We start from the raw sequence: 11,760 nt of genomic DNA on the forward strand, positions 1-11,760 counted from the left end.
CTGTGCCTAGGCCGACCGGACTATTTTGTACTAGGGTATATAAACTAATTGTAACTTATGAAGATGGGATTACAGTTTCATTCTGCAATGACCGATTAAAGAACAACGAGATTAAAACTAAAAAAATTAAAAGATAGTGTTTATTTTTAAACGTTGTAATTTTATCGTCTTTTTAAAAACATACAATGTATGAAAGCCTTCAACGGTCATTTGTGTTAAGCATTATGATGAAAATGTGACATTTGATTAACTTTTCTAACTCAAAATGTGAGCTTTAACTCCATAGATAGCTAATTATATGTTTAAATTATGTGGGCATTGAATTAACATAGCTACATTCAATTATCATGGAGTTCTTTGTTAGCAATGATTATATTTTCTTTAGACTGTAATATCAATTTTTTTCTTAATGATCAATACATATGTCCTAATAAATAAATACACTGTATTATATCTATTTATTTCTAGCTTGTAATTTTCTTCAGAAGTTTAATTTGGTGCTAACCACCACAGCTGTACAACAAAGTACATCTAATGTAGAAATGTAGAGTACATCTTATGTAATTCAGGGTACAATGTTGAGTTATTCTACGAGAAGTCTTCACATTTCCTTTTATAAATTACCTTGTTATTTTAATATACTTATTGCATCCTAATTGTTATCAATTGTTTACAGTGTTCTTTTTGCTACTTTTAATATTATACATCTATATAAATTTATCTTTTTGAATCTTTTCATTAGTTAGCAGCAGTACAAATATATTTTTATAAATTTCTATTGTCTTATTTAATTTCCTGTATAACAAGCACAGTCCAAGAGTATATTGCATTAGCAATACTAGTCCCCTGTCAGCATGCAAAGTCTGGTTCCCCTCGAAAGTATTTATTTATAAAATATATTTGCTCAATGGTTAGGGTTTCTATTAAATAATAGATAGCTTAAATGACAAAAAGATTAACATGAACTATATGAAATCATTGACCTGAAGATTTTTCCTATGTATGCTAATGGCCCATCCTACCCCAGGGGATCATAATTTGCACAAACTTAAAACTACACTACCTTAGGATGCTTCCATATATATATGATCAAACATGGCTTTGCTGTTCTTGAGAAGAATTTTTTAAAGATTTTCTTATGTATTATTCAATATTCCTATGTAAACCTTTGTTCTTTCATTGTAGCCCCACCCTATATAGGAGGGTCATGATTTGAACAAATTTGAATCTACAGTCCTGAGGATGCTTCCATATAAATTCGACCAATCATGGCTTTGCTGTTCTTGAGAACAATTTAAAGATTTTTCCTATGTATTCCTATGTAAAACTTTGTTCTTTCATTGTAGCCATACCCTACCACCGGGGGTTGAAACTATTCTACCTGAGGATGCTTCCATATAGATATGACCAAACATGGCTTTAATTTGCTGTTCTTGAGAAGATTTTTACAGATTTTTCCTATGAATTCCTCTGTAAAACTTTGGTTGTCCATCATGGCCCACCCTGCCTTCTGGGGTCATGATTTGAATAAACTTTAATCTACACTACATAAATAAGGTTTAACGTAAGTTGTAATTTTTTATGGCCCAGTGGTTTTTGTGAAGAAGATTTTAAATGATACCACCAATTTTTACTTATTCTAAATTATCTCCCTATGAGAGCGGGCGTGAGACTTCATTTGAACAAATTTGAATTCTTTTCACCCAAGGATGCTTTGTGGCAAGGTTGGTTGAAATTGGCTCAGTGGTTCTTGAGAAGAAGTCGAAAATGTGAAAAGTTTACAGAAGGACAGATCTAGTTGGACTGCATGCAGACAAAATGTGATTAGAAAAGCTTACTTGAGCTTTCAGCTCAGGTGAGCTTAAAAAGTAGAGGTAATGGAATTAACTTTTCTGTGCTTATTATGGTACCTGAATGTTTTTTTCATGATTGCACAATTCAGTTAATTTCAAGTTAACCAATTAATGGCACATTTTTACCCAGTACCCTCCTTAAAACACCCCTGAGATTTCAGGATTCTTCCCTGTTTATGGCAGCTAGATCATAAAGATAATGCTATATACCAAAACAGTGGTAGTGGATTTCCCTATACTAATTATAGCATCGAAAACTTTCATAAGTACTTCCTTAAAAGTTTTAAGATTTCCTTGAAAAACTAAACATGGACTCTATTAGAACCTCACAAATGTAAGTTTTAATGACAGCAATATACTACTCTTAAACTGCCCTGTACACTATCTGAATCAGTACATTTTGTTGACATCTGTTTTAATAGTTTATAAGGCATGGCACAAAACAATTAATATTCTTACATTAAAGTTTAGTTTCCTCCATTAATAATCAATAAAAAATATTAAGAACAGTTAAATAACACATATAAAACATTTCTTAATAGAGAATTACACCCAAAGTTTTAAAGTAAAAATATGAATTAACTTAATGATGATGATGATCGTTACTTTAATAGGCATATCATACAAGATATATATAAAATTCTCCTTTAATCCTTGCCAGTAAGACAGCCCTACAACACATATCAGAGTCAGTGTTTGTGGGACTGTGTCATAAAGTGGGGACCTCACAACTGGTGGCCATGAGGAGAGAGGTGGTGGATATCAGTTATATGGTGGTAAATCAAGTGTTGACAAGTGATCGAGCCACTGGGATGATAAGTGGAAGTTTCAAAGAAGGATTCAGACTGAAAGAATCAGATATAGACTTTATGGCCTGGCAAAATAACCACCGTGTGATCTGGGAATTATCTCAGTCTCAGTATTACAACACACACAGACAAACACTGATCCTCTGTGACTGTTCTGATAGTCCACCAGGATTTACTTTGTTATATTTACTGTCACCAAGCAGGAACAGAAGTGTCCAGAGAGCTTGTGTTAGAATGAACAACAGACATTATATATCTAGTTCTATACACAGACAGATCATATGTTCTATATCATCACTTGTCACCACTCAACATGGACCCTGTGCCAGTGGAACACTTGGAACAGTAGAATATGATCATGCCATCTGTTTTGCTTGTGACTTTTGGCCTCCGTCTGCCTCCTCATGGATAGACAGATGTCACTCATGGCCCCAGCCTCATGTTGTTAATGATATAGTAAAAAATGGATGTCACTTTGTGGCAATTGGACATAAGCTAGGAAGTCATGAAGACCATGAATAGAGAATTTCTTTCTCTCTGGCAGAACACAAACTTGTGTACGCAATGAACCACTGTCAATTCTTAACTTATGGCTTACTTAAATTATTCTTAAGAGAAATAATGAACACTGGAGTAGGTGATGATGATAAATTACTGTGTTCCTATCACATGAAGACAGCGGTTTTCTGGGTGATTCAACAAAATACATTACCTCATTGGTGTCCACAAAATCTCCTGGGGGGTTTCTGGGTCTGTTTTAAACTCATCCTCAAATGGGCGTATGAGGGGGTCTGTCCTAACTTTTTCATTCCAGGTAACAACATGTTTCTGAGTAAAATTCATGGCAAAAATCAACATCAATTATTTGTGAGATTGTATAGTTTGTATGAGAAGGGTATAACATTCCTGCTACACAGTCCCTCCATTAGGGCTTATATTATAAATGTCCTTTATAATCCCAGACTCTCCATCTGTACAGATGAACATACTCTGATTTCTGAGACTGAGTTTGATGTAGAACTTCATAGGGAAATAGGCAGACATGATACATTTAACAAATTGAACATACAAAGTTGTACAAGATATCTATGTACAATAGAACAGATGATAGGTTTACCCCTCCTGACACAGTATCAAGTCATACAGCTACAGAAACTTACAGCTGATGTCCTTCAGAAAACAGCTTTTATATTACACATGGAAACTTACACACAGGAAAACAAACTGAGGTATAGAGCTGACAAAATGTCCTGTCACATGCTGAAATTAGCAGCCAAATTTGGTTGTATTACTGACATGATGTATATAGCCATGTATTATTACAAGACACTTAGATACATGGAAGCTTTATCTATTATAGAGATGATCAAGGTCAAGTTAGCACAGCCATATGTGATGTATATAAACTATAATGTAGATACAGAGATGTATACTGAGGCTGTAGGGGAACAGTCCTGGTCTACAAAGATGAGACAGGCTGTATCAGGGGATATCATACTTTACACTAGAATCCATTACATCAATGAATTGATACCAGAACAACAGTCTGCTCTACAAAATGACTTGCCTGTATTATATGTCCCACCTTTTACACTGTTATACATGCTAGAGATCTTGTGCTACAGACATGTAGACACAATGAGAGTACAAACAGCTCTAGATGATCTACATACCCTAGTTCACTATAATCAGGGACAGCTTATTCATTTAGTATACAGAGACATATCATGGGGGGTCCTAGGAATCTGTCAACAGGTGACAGGGAACCTCCATGCTGCTCTATACTCATACCAACAATCTCTCAGACAAGAACCATACAACAAAATACGAACAGCTACAGAAATGAGAATACAGGGAATCTCTCTACGAAATCAATAAATCACTAACATAAATGTTAGGTGTTTGGGATAGTTCACCTGATATAGTTTATAATTTATGTATTTCTTGTGGAAGATGTAAATCAATGCAAAATGAAACAGAGTTGCTATCAAATAAAAATAACAAACAAACAATTGTTTGGGTACATGTATTGTAATTATATTGCATTTTGTTGTGATTTTTTTATTTGGAGGAGAAAGTTGTAAAATTAAATAATAGAAATACACCCCCTTTTATAATATGAGTTATTTTATGTACATAGTAAAGTAACTAAAACGTGAATTCTTGTTAGTTGGTAGGAAGAGTCATATATGAAGATGAAGGAATGAGGAAAAGCATTTTTGTTGTAATCAAATTACTAGAGTGTGTATGTAAAACTATAGTCACATTCTTAGAAAAATAGAATTTTTTCACAACTGACTCAGCATTCAAAAACAAATTCTTCAAACATATATGAGTATTGACAATTGAAAATGTCACAATTTTGGCCAGTAGCTCTTGCTATGGAAACATACCCTGAATCCATCCTCGTTGTAAGACTAGTAAATCTGTCTCCCTGGTGGTGCCTCTAATCTGATGGCTCCAGAAGCACCATTATCTCCGTACGCCACCAGGGCCACGTCTGCGTTCATCAGCTCCTGAATGGTGGACACATGAATGTTTCAGTCGTCCTCTATCAAAAGCATGACAAATCAAAGTACTGAAATTACTCGGAAGAGTTTAGCAATATGTTTGCAATATTGAACTCATCAGATGTTTATTTAGAATTTAAATTTCCTGTTGTATTGGAAAAAGTTATATGTTTGTGATAGAGTGATATTTTAATTTATTTTATTAAGTGAACATTATATTATTATATAGTTCAGTGACTTAATATTCACGTGTATGTTAAGATGGCGATAGCCTATGCAGATCCTCAGTTGTTCATTTTTCTTTCGTACTAGGACGACGTTTGATGAGAATGGTGAGTGAGATCTCCTAATAATTCCGGCTGCTAATTGTTGCTCTATGTGCTCTCTCACTTCATCTATCATAGATGGTGGAATGCGACGGAAACGTTGCTTAAAAGGCGTTTCATCATCAAGCTCAATTCTGTGTTCCACAAAAGGGCAGTATCCAATGTCAGTGTCTCCTTTTGAGAATAAGGAATCATAGTCATTGAACAATTCTTCAATTTTCTCTAGCTGCTCCTGAGAAAGTTCATCTCGAGGCAGGTGAATTTGCTGCAATACATCTGATGTTTCTGATGAATTGTTCCTTGGGAAATTTTGGACACTGACTTTTTGCACTTCACACAGTAACGCATGAGGGTAGACTGTCACTTTCTTTGTAGTAACATTGTTGATGTGCACTGGTACTGGGACATTCCTTGCAGTATCGTAGGTGATGACACTGGGCTCTATATCCAGAACAGCTGGAATATGAGAGTTAACTGTAGGTGACAGCATCCTACACACAGGATGGTAAGGTAACTCATCATGCAGGTATCCTTGGATGACCACACTGCTGTTGGGTTGTACAGTCACAGGTCTCTCCTCAACCGACTTCACCAGTTCTAGCACGTATGAACGATTGGATTACTCACGCTCACGCAGGGTCATACATCGAAAGGCGAGGTACCAGCGACTAATGGAGGAGTGTTTAGGGGATCTTCATCATCACATCTGTTTTATTTTCCTTGATGATGCTATTGTGTTTTCAGGAGATAATTTTGATGAACATCTAGACAGATTGAGGATGGTATTCCAAAGACTGAAGGATTGTGGGATCAAATTATCACCAAAGAAATGTTCTTTGTTTAAGAGAAGAGTAACATACTGTGGTTTCATTAATATTCGTGGGCATCAATTTTCGCGGATTTAGTAAAAATCACTGTTTCGAGGATATGTAAATTCGTGGATAATGATCGTACAACAAAAAAAAATTGTCACCTTTTCATTTTTGTTTAATCTCCGTATGCTTCAGCTGGAATCGTCACGCCATTTACAATGTTAAGAGAACGTTAATATTTTAAAACAATTACTAACAGCTGAAAACTCTTTAATTTTTTCTTTATATTTTAGACATTTGTATGTTTAATAGTCGGAACCCTCAAGCGTTTACAACGCAGTATATACATGGTATAAAAATAAAAGGTGTGGAATTCCAAATTGTAAGACTATGATCTCGATTGGCAAACTAAATCTCGGATATTGAAACAGATTATTAAAACAATTAATTAAAATAGACTTTAATTTAACGTATGGTTAAAAGGTGTGCAAGTATTTTAAAATATGAAGACAATTTTAATTCTATCCTTTCGGCGCACATACGGACGATAAGTGTGGCAAAAAAGTCACAAAAATTATTAAGTACTTAAATTTACGAAATGGTGTTAGAGACTTATTTTCACATGCACAGCGTGTTGTTTCTGGACTTGACGGTGACATCTAGACCCCCTTTTTGTAGATCTCTGAACAAACATATCCACGCTCGCTGGATACGACTCGACGCTTAAACATGCAAAATGGACGACAAACAAAGTCTTGAACGGCGTGGAAATTGTAGGATTTCCGCAATATATAAAGTTACCCGTTTTCTCAAGTTTAACAAAAATTGTTTCAAAGTCATATTAGCATTAAGTTAAGTTTATTATTTGTATGATTTAAGCCAGTTATGAACATAGAGTAATTAATTATTTCTACCGGAATTTTTATTTTACGATAATTTGTGTTTTCGTTGTGCATGTGATAATTGTTGTTGGACAGTTAGATTGTTTGAGAATAACGAATTTACACATTTACAGCTGATTATTTACCATCCACTGATTGGTATATGCACCGCGTTGACAGGTCTAGGTTTTTTTTTGTTTATCTCTGTGCAGAATATTTAACATATTGACTAAAAATTGCCAGATAATAGTATTTCTTCTTTCTTTAAATATTCTTCAAAATAATAAAATATAATTTATAAAGCAAACCTGTTGTGGAAAGGGGGAAGGTATTTGCATATTTACGAAAGTCGTACATGTAATTATAGGCTTTTTAAGGGTTTATCATAAATCAAAATGGAGGCACCAAACTTCGATGAACATTTTATTTTGTGGATCGACTCAACAACGAAATCCACGAAAATTGGTGTTCCACGAACAATGATGAAACCACAGTATGTGGGCCATATTGTATCTACTAGGGGAATAGAACCTGATGATGATAAAGTTCAGAAGATTAAGGAGTGGCCTACACCCACAAAACCAGAGGAGGTCAGAAAAATTTTAGGTTTTGTTGGGTATTATCGAAAATTTATCAAGGACTTTTCAAAAATAGCTAGACCTCTCACAAATTTTATACCATCAACCACCAAGTCAAAAACAACAATGAAGAAGAAAACTAGGATTCCTGAACGGCATTGGGAGCAGGAAGAAGCTTTCCAGATGCTGAAACAGTGTTCGTCATCCCCACCCATCCTTTCTTATCCTAATTTCGACTTACCATTTGAAATTCATACAGATGCCAGTTCAGTTGGTTTAGGAGCCATTCTCTATCAAAAACAAGAAGGAATCAACCATGTAATTGTTACGACTTACGGCTGTCTATGTTTAGCGGCATAACATTGTGGGGCTCCTTAATCTGAGTGTTGAACGAAAGACAACAGGATATAAATTGTTTTTATTATTTTATTAGATTTTATTCAAATAAATGTACAGAAAACTCTTCTTTGGCTCTGCAGCCTGCACCTGAAATAAAAACAAACCAACCACCCTTTCCACTAAATGTTAATTCTTAAATCACCCTTAAACAAACCCTTTAGTAAACATGAACAGACCTAATACCTTTAGGTCTTAGTTTAAAGATTGAATCAGTGATTTCTTCACTACTGAGTATAAATAGAAAATACCAGAGGTTATAGCAAAAACTATTTGTATAGGGACAAAAAGTTATGCTAATTTCTCAGTAAAATTCAATACAATGCACCATGCAGTTGTTAATAATAATGTCAGGAGTTATAATATCAATTTCAGGTCACTTCTTGTGCCTGAGTAGATGGTAACCAACAACGGTGAGTTATGATCACTACATGTGTCTGAAAGAAACTTGTAAAATGCATAAACAAATAAAGCAATCAAAAGTTGCTAACAAATATTCAGTGTTAGATTAGGTTAATAATAATTACCCATCTAAATTCTTCTGGACCATGCTCTGTGAGCGTCATTGTTACAGTGGCAGAACCTTACTGTAGGTGAGACTGCAGACGTCTGTCTGTCAGAGCCCCCGGAGCTCGTATTTATACCAGTTAGACCCTCTATGACGTCCCATGTATGACGATTTGGCGCCATAACTTCAAATCACTGGAAGACTTCGGGTGCAGTTAGTTTACTGTACTCATCCGAGGTGTTCCGAACGTACTTTACAGCTTTTACCGCTTAATATGAAAACTGAAGTGTAATTGTAAGGTTTTACCCAAATTATCAGTCACTGGACTTATTATTCATCCAAATTACTATAGGTAAACATATTCAGCTTTATAATAATGTAGTTATTGAACCATTAATGGTGTATTTACATTGTGTGTTGAATTTCCCTAGTCACGTGGAGGAAATTCGGAATGAGATGTACACTATACGACATTTTCTTATTAAGATCCTGGCTTTAATTAATAATAACAATTACTAAATGAAAATAAAACATAAGTATATATTCTTCATCCAATCATTCATCCACTCATTATTTTAATGACTCATTCCACAAGAAATAACTTGTCATTTGTTTGCTTGTACATAACCATAGTGGAGAATGCCGAATTCGTAACATAATTGCCTATGCTAATAGAGAATTAAGTAAATCAGAACGCAACTATCCGGCACATAAATTGGAATTTTTGGCGCTGAAATAGGCAGTTACAGAAAAATTTCAGGACTATCTATTTGGCAAGAAATTTACAGTTATAACAGACAACAATCCTTTAACATATGTACTTTCAACAGCAAAATTGGACGCGACTGGGCATCGATGGGTGGCAGTATTGGCAGCATTTGACTTTGATATTCTCTACAGACCAGGACGTAACAACTCAGACGCTGATGCGCTCTCAAGATTACCTGCTGTAGAACCTAAGGATTACCTGCCAATCTCACAAGACTGTATAAGGACCATAGCAAGCATCCATGTTCAGCCTCAAGAACCTTACATAGAAAGCTTAAGTTTCAACCATGAAACTCTTCAGCCCTTGATGTCAGTACAGTGCCAGCATATTCATCATATTGATATTGAGAAAGCACAACAATAGGATCCTATCATAAGAGACTGGATATACTTTGTGGAGCAGAAGAGATTTCCTAGGAAACATGAGTTACCACCAACACAAGAATCAACAATCTTCAGAAAGAACTTTGACAAATTCAAGATCATCGACAATAAGCTGTACCGAGAAACATCAATTGATTCAGAGATACAACAACTTGTTATACCACCTGACTTAGTCAACGAAGTTTTGAAGTATTCCCATAACAACATTGGTCATCCAGGGAGAGATAAAACAACATCATTTATTAGAGAGAGATTTTTCTGGCCCGGTATGACGTATCATATCGAGGAATGGATTAAAGGTTGTAAAAATCGCCAACCACTGACAGAGCTCCTTTAGTCAACATACAAACTTCAGAACCTTTGGAATTAGTCTGTTTGGATTATCTGACATTAGAAACTTCAAAAGGCGGATATCAACACATTTTAGTATCACTGACCACTTTACGAAATATGCCGTTGCCGTACCTACAAGAAATCAAACTGCGAAAACAACTGCCGAAGCTTTTTATAACAACTTTGTTCTTCATTATGGCCTTCCAAAACGACTACACTCAGACCAAGGAGCAAATTTCAAATATAATATTATTAAGGAACTCTGTAATCTCACAGGAATAGAAAGATCTAGAACAACACCTTATTATCCTATGGGAAATGGCCTTACAGAAAGATTCAACTGGACATTACTTCAGATGTTAGGAACGTTATCAACAGAGCAAAAACAGAACTGGAAGAAGTATGTTGGACCAATGGTGCATGCATACAACTCGCTAAGACAAGACACCACTGGTCATACTCCTTACTTCCTGATGTTTGGACGACAACCCCGGTTACCTGTAGACATAGCATTTGGATTAAACAACACCACTACCAAGAAACAACCAATGACTAGCTATATCACAGATCTACAGAAGAGGCTTGAGAAAGCACATGAGTTGGCAGCAAAAGCTACAAAGAAAGCCCAAGAAAAGCAGAAGAAGTTCTACGACCAAAGAGTTAGAGGAAGTACCATCAAAGTCGGAGATACTGTTCTAGTGAAGATCCTGGCTCTTGATGGAAAGCACAAACTCTCTAATAGATGGGAAGATGATCCTTATGTTGTTGTTGCGCAGCCAAATCCTGAAATCCCGGTCTTTACTGTAAAGAAGGAAAATGGTTTAGGGAGGCAACGCACTCTTCATAGGAATTTACTACTCCCAGTGGCGACTTTTAACCCTGATGATCAGGAGAATAGCCAAAAACAAACACCTGTTCCAGCTCCAAGGAGGAAGAGAAAAGTTCCTGATAACGACGGCGAACCCAGCGTTGACTTAAAACAGGATCATGATTCCGATGATCAATCAGACATAGTTGTAATTTCCTCCAAGAAAGTTAAACCAGTGCCTAGGCCAATGACTACAAATATCCCTCTTGATCGGACTGGCGACGATCAGAATGACAGGAGTGGACAGGATATGGAAGCCGAGAGGGACGCCTCTCATTCCGCAATGAAGGAAACAGATTCCATGCCTGAAGTAAAAATACAGATGATACAGACTCATCTATAGATGAAGTTAGTGCTGGAGCTGCCAAAGTAGGTTCATCTGCTATGGAACTTACAGAACAGGAAGAAAATCAGGGAACCATTGATAGCGTAGAAAACTCGGTCAGCATAGCACCTTTACCTCCCCCTCGCAGATCCAAGAGAACTACAAAACCACCCCAATGGATGCGAGATGGAGAGTATGCTGTAAATATGGTATGCAGGGCAATGTTGAATGCAATTTTAGACAAGGATTCCAAGTAAGTACATGTATTTGATTTAGATGTTTTTATTTATTGTATATATGCTCCAAGTATAATGACGAGGACGTCATTTCGTATGAAGGGGGCATATGTGATAGAGTGATATTTTAATTTATTTTATTAAGTGAACATTATATTATATAGTTCAGTGAC

At 35.8% G+C, this 11,760-nt stretch overlaps 1 pseudogene; it reads left to right on the forward strand.

Annotated features, from left to right (window-relative positions):
* Positions 1–2,168: 2,168 nt before the first annotated feature.
* Positions 2,169–4,540, forward strand: LOC133175075 (uncharacterized; annotated as a pseudogene).
* The last annotated feature ends 7,220 nt before the right edge of the window (positions 4,541–11,760 follow it).

Source organism: Saccostrea echinata, unplaced genomic scaffold, assembly GCF_033153115.1.
Source record: "Saccostrea echinata isolate AGI-Se365-2 ecotype Australia unplaced genomic scaffold, CSIRO_AGI_Sech_v1 ptg000060l, whole genome shotgun sequence".
In the NCBI taxonomy this organism is placed as follows: Eukaryota; Metazoa; Mollusca; class Bivalvia; order Ostreida; family Ostreidae; genus Saccostrea; species Saccostrea echinata.